This window comes from Bos grunniens, chromosome 3, assembly GCF_055505025.1.
Source record: "Bos grunniens cultivar Pamir isolate PY7600 chromosome 3, Bosgru_T2T1.0, whole genome shotgun sequence".
NCBI classification, from domain to species: Eukaryota; Metazoa; Chordata; class Mammalia; order Artiodactyla; family Bovidae; genus Bos; species Bos grunniens.
The window spans coordinates 17,209,079-17,222,842 of NC_141167.1; the positions used below are offsets into that span (position 1 = coordinate 17,209,079).

At 39.4% G+C, this 13,764-nt stretch overlaps 1 protein-coding gene across 5 annotated transcripts in view; it reads right to left on the minus strand.

Annotated features, from left to right (window-relative positions):
- The window catches only part of HIVEP3 (HIVEP zinc finger 3), a 560,729-nt gene that overhangs the window by 450,350 nt on the left and 96,615 nt on the right, over positions 1 to 13,764 (minus strand). The gene's annotated exons all lie outside the window — the stretch shown is intronic.

The window sequence follows — 13,764 nt, forward strand, 5'->3', positions numbered from 1 at the left end:
TGAGTCTATTTAGACAACACATTGGGGAAACAGTCAGGGGCTTCTGTCACCCCAAGCCCCACCTGGCTTTCCTGAGAAATGACGATGGTAGGGGGTGAAGAGGAGAGCATAGCTCCACACATCTGTAATCCATTCATGACACACCAGTGAGCAGCTGCTCAGCAGGGGAAGCTCTGCAATAGCATGTGTCAACAGGTACTCCAAGCATGTTTGATTTACTCTACTAAAGTTAGGAGCATATATAACACATCAGAGCAATGTTTTCATCAAAAGAAATTAATGTTCAAGCATTTTGTTCAATTATTAGAAAAATTAACTCTTGGAATGCCTTCCTCCCTGAGGATGCAGAAACACCAGATACGAATACTCTGCTTTTTATTGGGCTGTCTGTCAAAACAGCCTACTATCTCAAAATATTGTTTTAAAATCTGAATCAACTTTATCAGTACTCACCATGGAGTTAAAGCATTAGATTGAATGACCATATGCTTCAATGCTGGGACTTTTAGAGGTGAAGAGAGTTCTATTAGTAATTACTCTGTAATAACAAGAATAAGCCAGGGCTCTCCTAGGCTTCCCAGGTGGCTCAGTGGTAAAGAATCCTCTTGCCAATGCAGGAGACGCAGGTTTGATCCCTGGGTTGGGAAGATCCCCTGGAGAAGGAAACAGCAACCCACTCCAGTGTTCTTGCCTGGAAAGTCGCACGGATAGAGAAGCCTGGTAGACAACAGTCCATAGGGTTGCAAAAGAGTCAGACATGACTTAGTAACTAAACAACAACTCCTAAGTAACCAAAACACTTGGCCACTCAGGCATGAGACCACATTCCCATATTAGAACAAGGAAAGCTAAGTTCACATATCTTCCTCTTTAAAAATAAAAATAAAATAATAGCAAGAAAGTAAAAACTGAACTATATAAAGCAGGAAATAAAAAGTGTGCTCTTTACAACCCCTAGAATCTCATCCTCAGATATAACTTCCACTAACAGTCTGTCTTCCAGTCCCCCTCCACACAGAAAGGACAGAATTCCCAAACACTACTATCTGAGACCAGATGAATGAGTACCAAATGGCCAAAAATTGCAAATGTCTACCCCATATACTGAGTTCAGACGGGACCTACCCCTTTCCTGCACTTCTGGGGTTCAGCTTATGATTTGGGTGATTTGAGGTCTAAACCATTAGGTGAATCACTTTTTTCCCTGGGCATACAGTTGGTTCAACTGTATGGTTCAATACGGTCACAGAATTCTTTTAGAGCCGAGATACAAAGCAACTTTTACTTGGGCTTCTTTGAAGACTCATTCTCTAGCTCACTCTCACATGTACTGAAATTGAAAGGATCTAAAGCCTTGACTTGCACTGTCCAAGATGGTAGCCACTAGCTACATGGCATGACTGAGCGTTACATGTGCATTACATGTCCAACTAGTCCCTTGGAATGGGACTAGTACAAAGTGAGACGTGATGTAAGTGTACAAGACACACTGGGCTTCAAAGACAATATGAAAAAGGAACATAAAATATCTCACTAATAATTTTTGTTGATTACATGGTAAAGTGATGATGCATGTGGCTCATAGTGAACTACTAAACAGGGCTGGTCCAAAATATTTGAATTCCTGATAAAGCCAGGCCTAGTGGTAGCCCTATCCATGGATTTTTCAGCTATGTGAACTAATGCAAATTATTTTGCTTAAGTAAATTTTGATTAGGCTTTCTAGGACTTGCACTTGAAAGTCTTAACTGATAATGTATAGTCATATGAAGAAACATACTGCACATTCAGGAAACTTTTTTTTTTCCATACCACATGGCCTGTGGGATCCTACTTCCCCAACCAGGGATTGAACCTGTACCCTCTGCACTGCAAGCACAGAGTCTTAAACCATTGGACGAACCCTACTACTTAACCCAGTAGTCTCCAGGATACCACTCTTCATTGACTGAAAGATCATGGGCATGTTTGTGCACAAAGTATTCCATATGTGAACCAATCAGCCATTTGTTTCTGTTAACACCACTGGATGTGCCCAGTGTATGGCACCAGCTTTCTTACAGGTCCCGCAGCATCAATGCTCTTTCTTGTTTTGGACCTTTGCACACACTTTCCCTTCTGCCTGGAACATGCTGTCCTCTCATTTGCCTGTTCCCTCAAGTTGCAAATTCAGTGCCATCTCCTCAAAGGTGAGTTCCCTGGTCATTCAATTTAGAGAATATACCCTGTACTTGCCTCTCATAGCACTTCACCTTCTCTATATCTGTAGGGCAAAATATATGTTAATTTCTTAGATGTCTGTTTGACATCTACTTTCCCCCCCCTGTTATACCATAACCTGCATTAGAGCATGTCATGGCTATGTGGTTCTTCTTTTCATCCCTAGCACCTGGACACATAGTAGGTGCTCAATAAACATTTTCTGAAGGCCAGGCATGGATGTTAAAGGGAGCAGGAGAAACAAGAAGGCCAGGAGAAGGTGAAGTAATGTGGTAAGGGAGCCTAGATAACCCAGTATAACCAAGCTAAGGAAAGCTTCTTTATGGTTCACGCTGTCTAGCGGAACCATAAAGAAAGTAAGGATGAGAACTGACAAAGGAACAACAGGTCTGGAAGGATTTCAACAGTTAACAGCTCCCTGGACCTTCCCCCAAGCATAAAAGTAAATGATCAGAGACTCAAAAGGTAAAGCCTGCAGTACAAAGCATTCCTGAACTTCACACAATAAAAATTCTACCTAAGGTTTTGTTCTGATTTAGAGACAGTGTGATTCTTAGGCTCCTTTTTATAACCTGACTGCAAAAATATGGAAGGATCTAGGGTCTACTCTAAAAGCTCTCATCTGACTGCTCTAAGGACGAGATCACACTTTTGACCTCTGCTTTGTGGAACTTCTCATGAGCCTGGTTGAAATGCTGACCTGGCCATATCCCAACCAGCCTTTTTGGGCTCCATAAAAGTGAAAATATCTGCTCTTTTTCTGTTCACATTCTTGTTCTCCCATGGGATCTACCTTGCTTGGTTTACTCACCTTACTTTATTTGTCAGGGAAGGAGGATGGTTAGTTAGTGAAACTCTTTAAGATTGATATATAAGCCTCTTAATTATTCCTTTGAATATGAGATCTCTCTTTAATGAGAATGTCTTTTCATTTTGCTTTAATGAGATACATTTTTAATTTACTTTTTATTGAAGGATAATTGCTTTACAGTATTTTGTTGTTTTCTGTCAAACTTCAACATGAATCAGCCATAGGTATAGGCTTCCCTGGTAGCTCAGAGGTTAAAGTGTCTGCCTCTAACGTGGGAGACCTGGGTCTGATCCCTGGGTCGGGAAGATCCCCTGGAGGAGGAAATGGCAACCCACTCGAGTATTCTTGCCTGGAGAATCCCATGGATGGAGGAGCCTGGTGGACTGTTGTCCATGGGGTCGCAAAGAGTCAGACACAACTGAGCGACTAACTTTCACTTTCACTTTCACTTTCATACATATATCCCCTCCCTTTTGAACCTGACTTCCATTTCCCTTCTCATCCCACCCCTCTAAGTTGATACAGAGTCCCTGTTTGAGTTTCCTGAGCCATATTTTTAATGCATTACTTTTATTATGAAAAATTGATAGACACAACAGAATTCATGTAATGTATGTTATTATACAATCACAAGAGAAAAATGACATTCTTGAACCAAGCACCCAATTTAAGATCTAGACTACTACCTTTGAAGTCCTCTGTATGGCCCTCCCTGGTTTCATATATTTTTTGAAATAAAAACCACTTAATCAGTGAACCCCAGGCACCTAGGCTTAGATTAGTGGGGTGAGAACTTTGGAAGAGATTTGGTGCTGTCCACCCTGTAGGTGCTGATGAGTCTTCAGAAAGTTGGGAGAGCTACCATCTCTTAGAGGGAAAAGGAAGTGTTCCTCTTCTTTCTCTCTTTCTCCTCTCAACTTTTTAAAAAATTACATACCTCCTCTCTCTGCTGGAAGGACCAGGGAAGTCTACTTATAGAAGAAGCAGGTACAAAGCCCTGCAATTCTGTCTCCTCCGTTTTCTACCGGTTGGCTTTCATTAGGGTTTACTAGGTATTTTTTCTTAATAACATCAGATATGCACTAGGAAAGCAAACATCAGGATCATAGAGCTGGTAACCATTGATTTATTACAGAAATACACAGATTTGATAGCTGGAAAATATCTTAAAGATAATTAAATCCAATCTTCTCATTTTATAGCTGGGAAAACCAAGGTATAGGACTTGACAAAGTCATTCAGCTAAATACATGTCTTTAGTCTCTAAATAATTATTTTTATTTCCTATTATTTAATTCCCATCATTGATAGATTTTCATTATTAAAAACTTGATCACATTATTGACCATCTTACTTTAGTCTGAGGTATCTGGCCGGAACAAAGTATCAGCATTTTCACTTAACAATATTAATAAAAAATAAATTTTGAGTGGTATATAAAAAGGGGATATATACTCATGTCAATGCAAAACATTTTATCTTATTCATAACAGCATTTCTGCTTTCAATCAAAAGTCAGTGAATATTCTATCATACTTATTTTATATCCTTACATTCTTCAACCTTATTTCTACTTCTAATAAAATACAAAATTGAGCTGAATCTTCAAAAATAAAGATACTTTAGCATACTTTTAAAAGGTAGAGATGATAATCATTAAGTTCTTTGCCATATCAGGAACCTACCCACCTTGCTACTATTTAATTAGTTAACCAAACATTTTGAATGCCTATCAGGTTGCCAACACTGTTCCAGACATATATCTTCTTCAGGATAAAAATGTTTCCAATTTAAGATTTTTTAAGAATGCCTTTATTTATTCATTTGTTTATTTATCTTATTCAACACATTTTACTTCCATTGTTCTCCAGGCATTTTGGTAGGCACTGCTGAGAACAAAGCAGATACAGAAACAACTCTTAGAGAACATACAAGCAACAGATAGAGGGACATGTTTACCTAAATACCTACAATATACAGAAGCCAAGCAGACAGTGTAAATGCATGAAACAAGTTGAGTGTAAGGCAACAAGCAATGAAGAAGAGAATGTTATTTTTTATTTTAGGAGAAAGAATGAAAAAAGAGAAGATACACAATGCGAAGATAGGAGGAAGAAGACAGAGGTGGAGTGGTGGGGAGAAGAGTGCAGAGTGAGAGGAGGGAAGAGAAAAGAAAGGGAAGGACCAGGACTGCACAATGAGGAACTCCAGAATTTCAACACTGAGAGGTCACGTAGAAGAAGCAGGTAGAGGGAGACCACTGTGATAGGAGAAAAGCCAAGAAAGCATGGTGTCCCAGAAGCCACAAGGTGTAAATGTTTCAAGATGGAGTAGGAGGCCAACTGTGTCAAATTTTGCTGAAAGCATCTACTGGATCTGACAACACTGAGGTCACTGGTACCCTTGACAAGAGCAGTTTCAGCATTGTGCTGGAGTTGGAGGCCAGGCTGAAATGTTTTGAAAAGTAGATAGAAAACAGAAAAATAGAGGTAGCATGAAGGCAACTCTTTTAAGAGGTTTTACTCTGAAGGGCGCAAAGAAATCAGGCAGTCATTAAAGTGGGACAAGCTATCAAGTAAGGCAGTTTTTTAAAAGACAGTTGATATTAACAAATGCCAATAAACACATGAATTGATGCTCAATATCATTAATCATTCAGTTCAATTCAGTTCAGTCGCTCAGTCGTGTCTGACTCTTTGCGACCCCATGGACTGCAGCACACCAGGCCTCACTGTCCATCACCAACTCCCGGAGTTCACTCAAACTCACGTCCATCAAGTCAGTGATGCCATCCAGCCATCTCATCCTCTGTCATCCCCTTCTCCTCCTGCCCCCAATCTCTCCCACGTCAGAGTCTTTTCCAATGAGTCAACTCTTTGCATGACGTGGCCAAGGTACTGGAGTTTCAGCTTCAGCATCAGTACTTCCAATGAATACCCAGGACTGATCTCCTTTAGGATGGACTGGTTGGATCTCCCTGCAGTCCAAGGGACTCTCAAGAATCTTCTCCAACACCACAGTTCAAAAGCATCAATTCTTCGGTGCTCAGCTTTCTTCACAGTCCAACTCTCACATCCATGCATGACCACTGGAAAAACCATAGCCTTGACTAGACGGACCTTTGTTGGCAAAGTCATGTCTCTGCTTTTGAATATGTTATCTAGGCTGGTCATAACTTTCCTTCCAAGGAGTAAACGTCTTTTAATTTCATGGCTGCAATCGCCACTGCAGTGATTTTGGAGTCCAAAAAAAAAAAAAAATAAAGTCTGACACTGCTTCCACTGTTTCCCCATCTATTTGCCATGAAGTGATGGGACCAGATGCCATAATCTTCATCTTCTGAATGTTGAGCTTGAATGTTCACTCTTCTCTTTCACTTTCATCAAGAGGCTCTTTAGTTCCTTTTCACTTTCTGCCATAAGGGTGGTGTCATCTGCATATCTGAGGTTATTGATATTTCTCCTGGCAGTCTTGATTCCAGCTTGTGCTTCTTCCAGCCCAGCATTTCTCATGATGTACTCTGCATAGAAGTTAAATAAGCAGGGTGACAATATACAGCCTGGACGTACTCCTTTTCCTATTTGGAACCAGTCTGTTGTTCCATGTCCAGTTCTAACTGTTGCTTCCTGACCTGCATATAGGTTTCTCAAGAGGCAGATCAGGTGGTCTGGTATTCCCATCTCTTTCAGAATTTTCCACAGTTTATTGTGATCCACACAGTCAAAGGCTTTGGCATAGTCAATAAAGCAGAAGTAGATGCTTTTCTGGAACTCTCTTGCTTTTTTGATGATCCAGCGTATGTTGGCAATTTGATCTCTGGTTCCTCTGTCTTTTCTAAAACCAGCTTGAACACCTGGAAGTCCACGGTTCACGTATTGCTGAAGCCTGGCTTGGAGAATTTTGAGCATTACTTTACTAGCGTGTGAGATGAGTGCAATTGTGCAGTAGTTTGAGCATTCTTTGGCATTGCCTTTCTTTGGGATTGGAATTAAAACTGACCTTTTCCAGTCCTGTAGCCACTGCTGAGTTTCCAAATTTGCTCGCATATTGAGTGTAGCACTTTCACAGAATCATCTTTCAGGATTTGAAATAGCTCAACTGGAATTCTATCACCTCCACTAGCTTTGTTCATTAGGGAAACACAAATTAAAAAATACATTGAAGCAACCTAGATGTCCATCAGCAGACGAATAGATAAGAAAGCTGTGGTACATACACACAATGGAGTATTACTCAGCCATTAAAAAGAATACATTTGAATCAGTTCTAATGAGGTGGATGAAACTGGAGCCTATTATACAGAGTGAAGTAAGCCAGAAAGAAAGACACCAATACAGTATACTAACGCATATATATGGAATTTAGAAAGATGGTAATGATAACCCTGTATGTGAGACAGCAAAAGAGACACAGATGTGTAGAACAGTCTTTTGGACTCTGTAGGAGAGGGAGAGGGTGGGATGATTTGGGAGAATGGCATTGAAACATGTATAATATCATATAAGAAATGAATCGCCAGTCCAGGTTTGATGCAGGATACAGGATGCTTGGGGCTGGTGCACCGGGATGACCCAGAGGGATGGTACAGGGAGGGAGGTGGGAGGGGGGTTCAGGATGGGGAGCACGTGTACACCCGTGGCGGATTCATGTTGATGTATGGCAAAACCAATACAATATTGTAAAGTAATTAGCCTCCAATTAAAGTAAATAAATTTAAATTAAAAAAATACATTGAGGTACTACATAAGATACTTTAGGATGGCTACTATTAAAAAAAAAAAAACAGAAAATAAAAAATGTTGGAAGAGATGTGGAGAAAATGGAACACTTATGTACCATTGATGGGAGTATAAAATGGGTGGTGCAGTCACTATGGAAAACTTTAAAACAGAAGCTCTTCAAAAACTTCCAAATAGAAGTATCATGAGACTGGAAATTCCACTTCAGCATATATACCCAAAATAAATGAAAGTAAGGTATCTAAGCAATGTTTGTATATCCATATTTTATAGCAGCACTATTCACAGTAGTTACAATATGGAAGCAACCAGTGTCCATTGATGGATGAATGGATAAGCCAAATGTGGTAAATACCTACAATACAATATTATTCAGCCTTAGAAAGGAAGGAAATACTTACCTATATTACAATATGGATGAAACCTGGGCCTATTATGCTAAGTGAAATAAGCCAATCACAAAAAGACCAATACAGTATGATTCCAATTATATGAGATACTGAGAGTAGTCAAAATCATAGAGACAAAAAGTGAAATCACAGTTTCCAGGAGATGGGGGGAAGGGAGAATAATGAGCTATTGTTTAATAGGACCAGAGCTGCAGTTTTATAAGTACAAAGAGTTATAGAGGTGGATGGTGGTAAGAGTTGCACATTTTGAACATATTTAATTCCACTAAACTTCACACTTAAAATTGTCAAATGGTAAATTTTATGTTATGTACTGCTGCTGCTGCTGCTAAGTCGCTTCAGTCGTGTCTGACTCTGTGCAACCCCATAGACAGCAGCCCACCAGGCTCCCCGTCCCTGGGATTCTCCAGGCAAGAACACTGGAGTGGGTTGCCATTTCCCTCTCCAATGCATGAAAGTGAAAAGTGAAAGTGAAGTCACTCAGTCGTGTCCGACTCTTAGCGATCCCATGGACTGCAGCCCACCAGGCTCCTCCGTCCATGGGATTCTCCAGGCAAGAGTACTGGAGTGGGGTGCCATTGCCTTCTCCGATGTTATGTACACTTTACCACAATAAAAAATGAAAGACAAAAAGGCAGTTGACATCAGATCAAGTTTGCCTACTGATGGGGATAATCTGGGAAAGACGAAGGTATTGATGGTCCGAGAAGTGACAAGGGACTAGAGCCCATTCCTTTGTCATTTTCTTCTCAAGCACTTAAGTAGAGAGCAGGTCTGTCACCTCTAAGTCTGAAAATAATAAAAAACAGTTAAATTAAAATGATAATAATTAAAAAGGAGGGAAGCATGGAGAAGATGGAGGAGTGTCTATATTGGAAATACCTTTTCTTGCCCCTCTTCTCTTCTACATTTCCAGGCTTGGCAACATCATACAATCTCACAGCTTCAATCGCCATTTTTATGTGGATATGATGACTCCTTTCTTAGCTCCAAAGGCCTAATGGACACATCCATATAAGTGTCCCACCAGAAATTAAAACAACAAATTGCCCCCAATATTTGCTTCTTCTTGGTCTTTCAATGTATTGATTCTTCTTACTCTCTGCCTTCTACATTTAAGAAGTTGTTAAGACCCATTGATTTATTCCTAAAGTATTAGTAACTTCAGTGAATGCAAATTAGAACTACACCAAGATACCACTTCCCTTTAGCTTACAGGCAAAAATTCAAAAGTTTGACACTCTGCTAGAATGACTGTGAGAAACAGAGACTTACATGCATTGCTAGTGAGAATTAAAGATGGCACAATTCTTATGGAGTGGATTTTTGCAATAATATAGCACAATTACCTACACCTTGACTTTTGATCTAGGAATCTATCCTAAAAACACATTGGCAACACATAAAATGATATGTACACATGCCCATTTACTGTACCACGATTTATAATAACCAATGATTCAAAACAAGCCTCAATGTCCATCAAGAAGGGACTACTGAATAAGTTACAATATGTTCATATGATGGAGTATTATGCAGACATAAAAATACTACCTACATACTGATAGGAAAGAATGTAAGTGAAAATGCAAGACGCAGAAGAGCATACATACTATTTGCTTTTTAAATAAAAAAGAGAAAGAATAGTAATACATATTTCCTTATGTTGTCAAAAAGAAGAAATGTAAGGATAAATCAAAACCTTAAAAAAAGGATTACCTATAACAGAAAGGAAAGAACAACAAGGAGGGGATAGGCATGGAAGTCACGTGCCATACTTTATAGTTTTTACTTTAAAAGCACTAAAATGTTCTATATAATCAAAACATAAAATGAAATAGAAAAACCACAAAGCAATCAATAAACATCAAATCTGAAATCTTCAGTGGCTTCCCACTACCTACCCACTAGATCCAAACTCCTCAATGTTGTCTCAGGGCTCCGAGGCTGATCCAGCCAGGCACCCCCATCTTACTTTCTGATGTTTCCCACCCTGCCACACCCCTGGCATCACATACTCACAGACTAACCACTAATATCCAAGCACCCAGTTTATCTCCCCAGTTAGATCATACACCTCTTGAAAATGAAACCCACCTCTGATCCATTTTGGAAACCGTCAATGTTCAATCTCTAGAATTACCATATGGTAACATAAATTGGTGATAAATTCTGGCATCTGAAAGCTACTGGCTGGAAATTTTGTATTTATTTTGGAGAATTCAAGGAAGCCAGAGTTCCTTGATATTAATAGTATATCAAATATCTGGCTAAAGTGTAACTTTCTAGTTACAAAACAAAGACAACAATGGAAGTAACCCAAGGGTCCTACGGGTGAATGGATAAAAATATGGTATATCCATACAATGGATGATTATTCAGTCTTAGAAAGGAAGGAAATTCTGACACCTCCCACAACACGGAAGAACCTTGAAGACATTATGCTAAATGAAATGGGTCTCAAAAGGACAAATGCTATGTGAGTTCATGTGTAAGAGGTTTCCAGAGTAGTCAAATTCATAGACACAGAAAGGAGCATGCTAGTTGCCAGAAGCTTGGAGTAGCAGGCAGTAGGGAAATATTATTTAAAGGGTACAGAACTTCAATTTTGTAAAATGGAAACACTTCTGGAGATAGATAGTGGTGATGGTTACACAAAGTGAATGTACCTAATGTCACTAAACTGTAATCTTAAAAATAGACAAAACAGTAAATTTTATGTTATGTATATTTTATCACAATTTTTTTTAAATTTAAAGCAAAGAAAATGAGCCACGAGAAAACATTTTAATGGTGACCTTTTAATACCTTGTGTGTGGGTGCATGCTAAGTCGCTCAGTCGTGTCTGACTCTTTGCAACCCTATGGACTGTAGTCCACCAGGCTCCTCTGTCCATGGGATTCTCCAGGAAAGAATACTGGAGTGGGTTTCCATGCCCTCCTCCTCCCAGGGATTGAACCCAAGTCTCTTATGTCTCCTGCATTGCCAGGTGGGTTCTTTACCACTAGTGCCATCTGGGAAGCCCTTTAATACCTTATATTAATATAAAACAGTTTAACCAAATTTCCTAAAGGAAATCAGTCCTGAGTATTCATTGGAAGGACTGATGCTGAAGCTGAAACTCTAATACTTTGGCGATCTGATGCAAAGAACTGACTCATTTGAAAAGACCCTGATGCTGAAAAAGACTGAAGGTGGGAGGAGAAGGGGACAACATAGGATGAGATGGTTGAATGGCATCATGGACTCAATGGGCATGAGTTCGAGTAAACTTCAGGAGTTGGTGATAGACAGGGAGGCCTGGCATGCTGCAGTCCATGGGGTCGCAAAGAGTTGGACAGGACTGAGTGACTGAACTGAACTGAACTGATCCCTCCAGGGCCATTAAAGATGACCTAGGGAAGAGAAAGTTGGCTTTTTGCTTTAAACTTGGTACCATGTTCTCCCCTTAGAGGAGTATTTCCAACAGAAACATCCTGCCTGTGGACTGCTTTACCCCCTGGGCTTTGTATAACCAGAAGTTACACACAGCTGATTACTTTAAAAGGTGTTTCTAAGACTCTGATAGTTGTTTCTAATCAAAGCTTTGTATTGGCATTGATCCATAATATTTGCTTTGATGCTTCTGAGTAGAGCAATGCTCTATCCTTCCTTTCCATTCCCACAGAAAAAAATCACTGAACAGTGAGTTACTGCTGAGGTTGAGAAACCCCTTGGGAAGAATTTACCTTCACAAGGTAAAACTCTGCATCTTGCACCACACTTATACAAAATGCAAATAATAGGGGACATTGTTGGCGGGGGGATAAGAGGTATGTGGGAAGGTTCTACACTTTTCAATCAATTTTTTGTAAAACTAAAACTGCTCTAAAAAACATAGTCTATTAATTGAAAAACTAAAGCTCTGCATCTTAAGTTCCCTTTGCTGTTGGTATAGCAAATAATCATATTGATCCATGTAAGTAAAATGATGCTTTCTTAATAAGGAAATACATTCTCCTTTAATATGCAATATATCTGGCTATAAATTAAGGGATATTTTGCTAGCCAGTCATTTTTCAAAATATATTTGAACATTAGGAGAGGGGGGAAAAAAAGTTGTAAGAATGCAATCAATCCCCAAGTTATAACCCCATAATTTCTGCTCCAGTCTGCATTGGAAACTCCACATCTCCAACTCATGGCTTTCCTTTTCTCTTGCCATTTAGAGAATAGAAACAGACATGTTGAAATCCTTGACCTTAGAGGCAATTAAATACTGGAAGGAGTAAGTTATTGAAATGCCCTTCTAAGAGTTATTTAAAATGTAGATAACAAGCTTACACTTTCAGCTATGATGGCGTAGCTGGTATCAGACTAATCTTCCTGCTAAGAACATCTATAAAAGCTGAGGGAAATATCACACACACACACACACACACACACACACACACACCCCAACTGCTTGAAGATAATGAAGAACAAGTAAAACAGCCAAGACTAGGGGGACAAAGATCCCAAAGAGCAGAAATGCTCCCTGAAGAGAACCCTTTCGCAGAGCCACATTTTTCCCTCAGGACATTTAATACTATACAATGCAGAGCATGGAAATCAGAAATTAGCAGCCTAGAGACTGTGCAGTCTCATTGGGCTGGAAAGATAACACCTGAGATTTATGGACAACTGAGGAGTAAGGGGGTCATTAAACAGTAGGCTTTCAATTGAGACTCTAGAAGAGCCATGACCTATGACTAAGAAAAAACTAGAAATGGACCGGCCTCAACCGGCTCAAGGTGATTTTCCCATGCTCTATCTCGGAAAATTAAACTCTCTCTAAGGAAGATATTATGCAGAGACTCTACAATTTTTCATATACAATGTCCAGCATTCAAAGAAAAATACCAAACATTTCAGTTAAAACAGAACCAAATGACTGAAAACCAAGGGGAAAAATAGACAGGATAAACTGAGTCAAAGGTGATCCATATACTGGAGTTACCAGACATGGGTTTTCCACTAACTGCCAAAATACTTAAACCAATACTTCACAAGAAAAAGAGAATACTTTAATGGTCAATAAGTATATGAAAAGAAACTCAGTATCATTAGTAATCACAAGATAGCACTACAAATCTTCCAGATTTGTTTAAAAAATACATTAAGTATTGATAAGGACATAAATTAATTTGCACTGCAAAAACTGCTGGTGTAAATGTAAATTGATGCAAATACTTTGAAATGTTGTTATGTAGAAGTTACAGAAGCTAAACATACATATACCCTGTGATCCAGTAGTCCATTCCTGGGTGTACACATAACAAAAAAATGAGTGTTTATATCAACTGAAAGATAACAGATATGAATATTCATAAAAACCTTGTTTATAATAGTCTAAATTGCAAACATGGACTTCCTAGCTGGCTCAGTGATAAAGAAACTGCCTACAGTGCAAGAGACACAGGCTCAGTCCCGGGGTCAGGAAGATCCTCTGGAGAAGCAAATGGCAATCTGCTCCAGTATTCTTGCCCAGGAAATCCCATAGACAGAGGAGCCTGGTAGGCTACAGTCCATGGGACTGCAAAGAGTCAGACATGACTTAGGGACT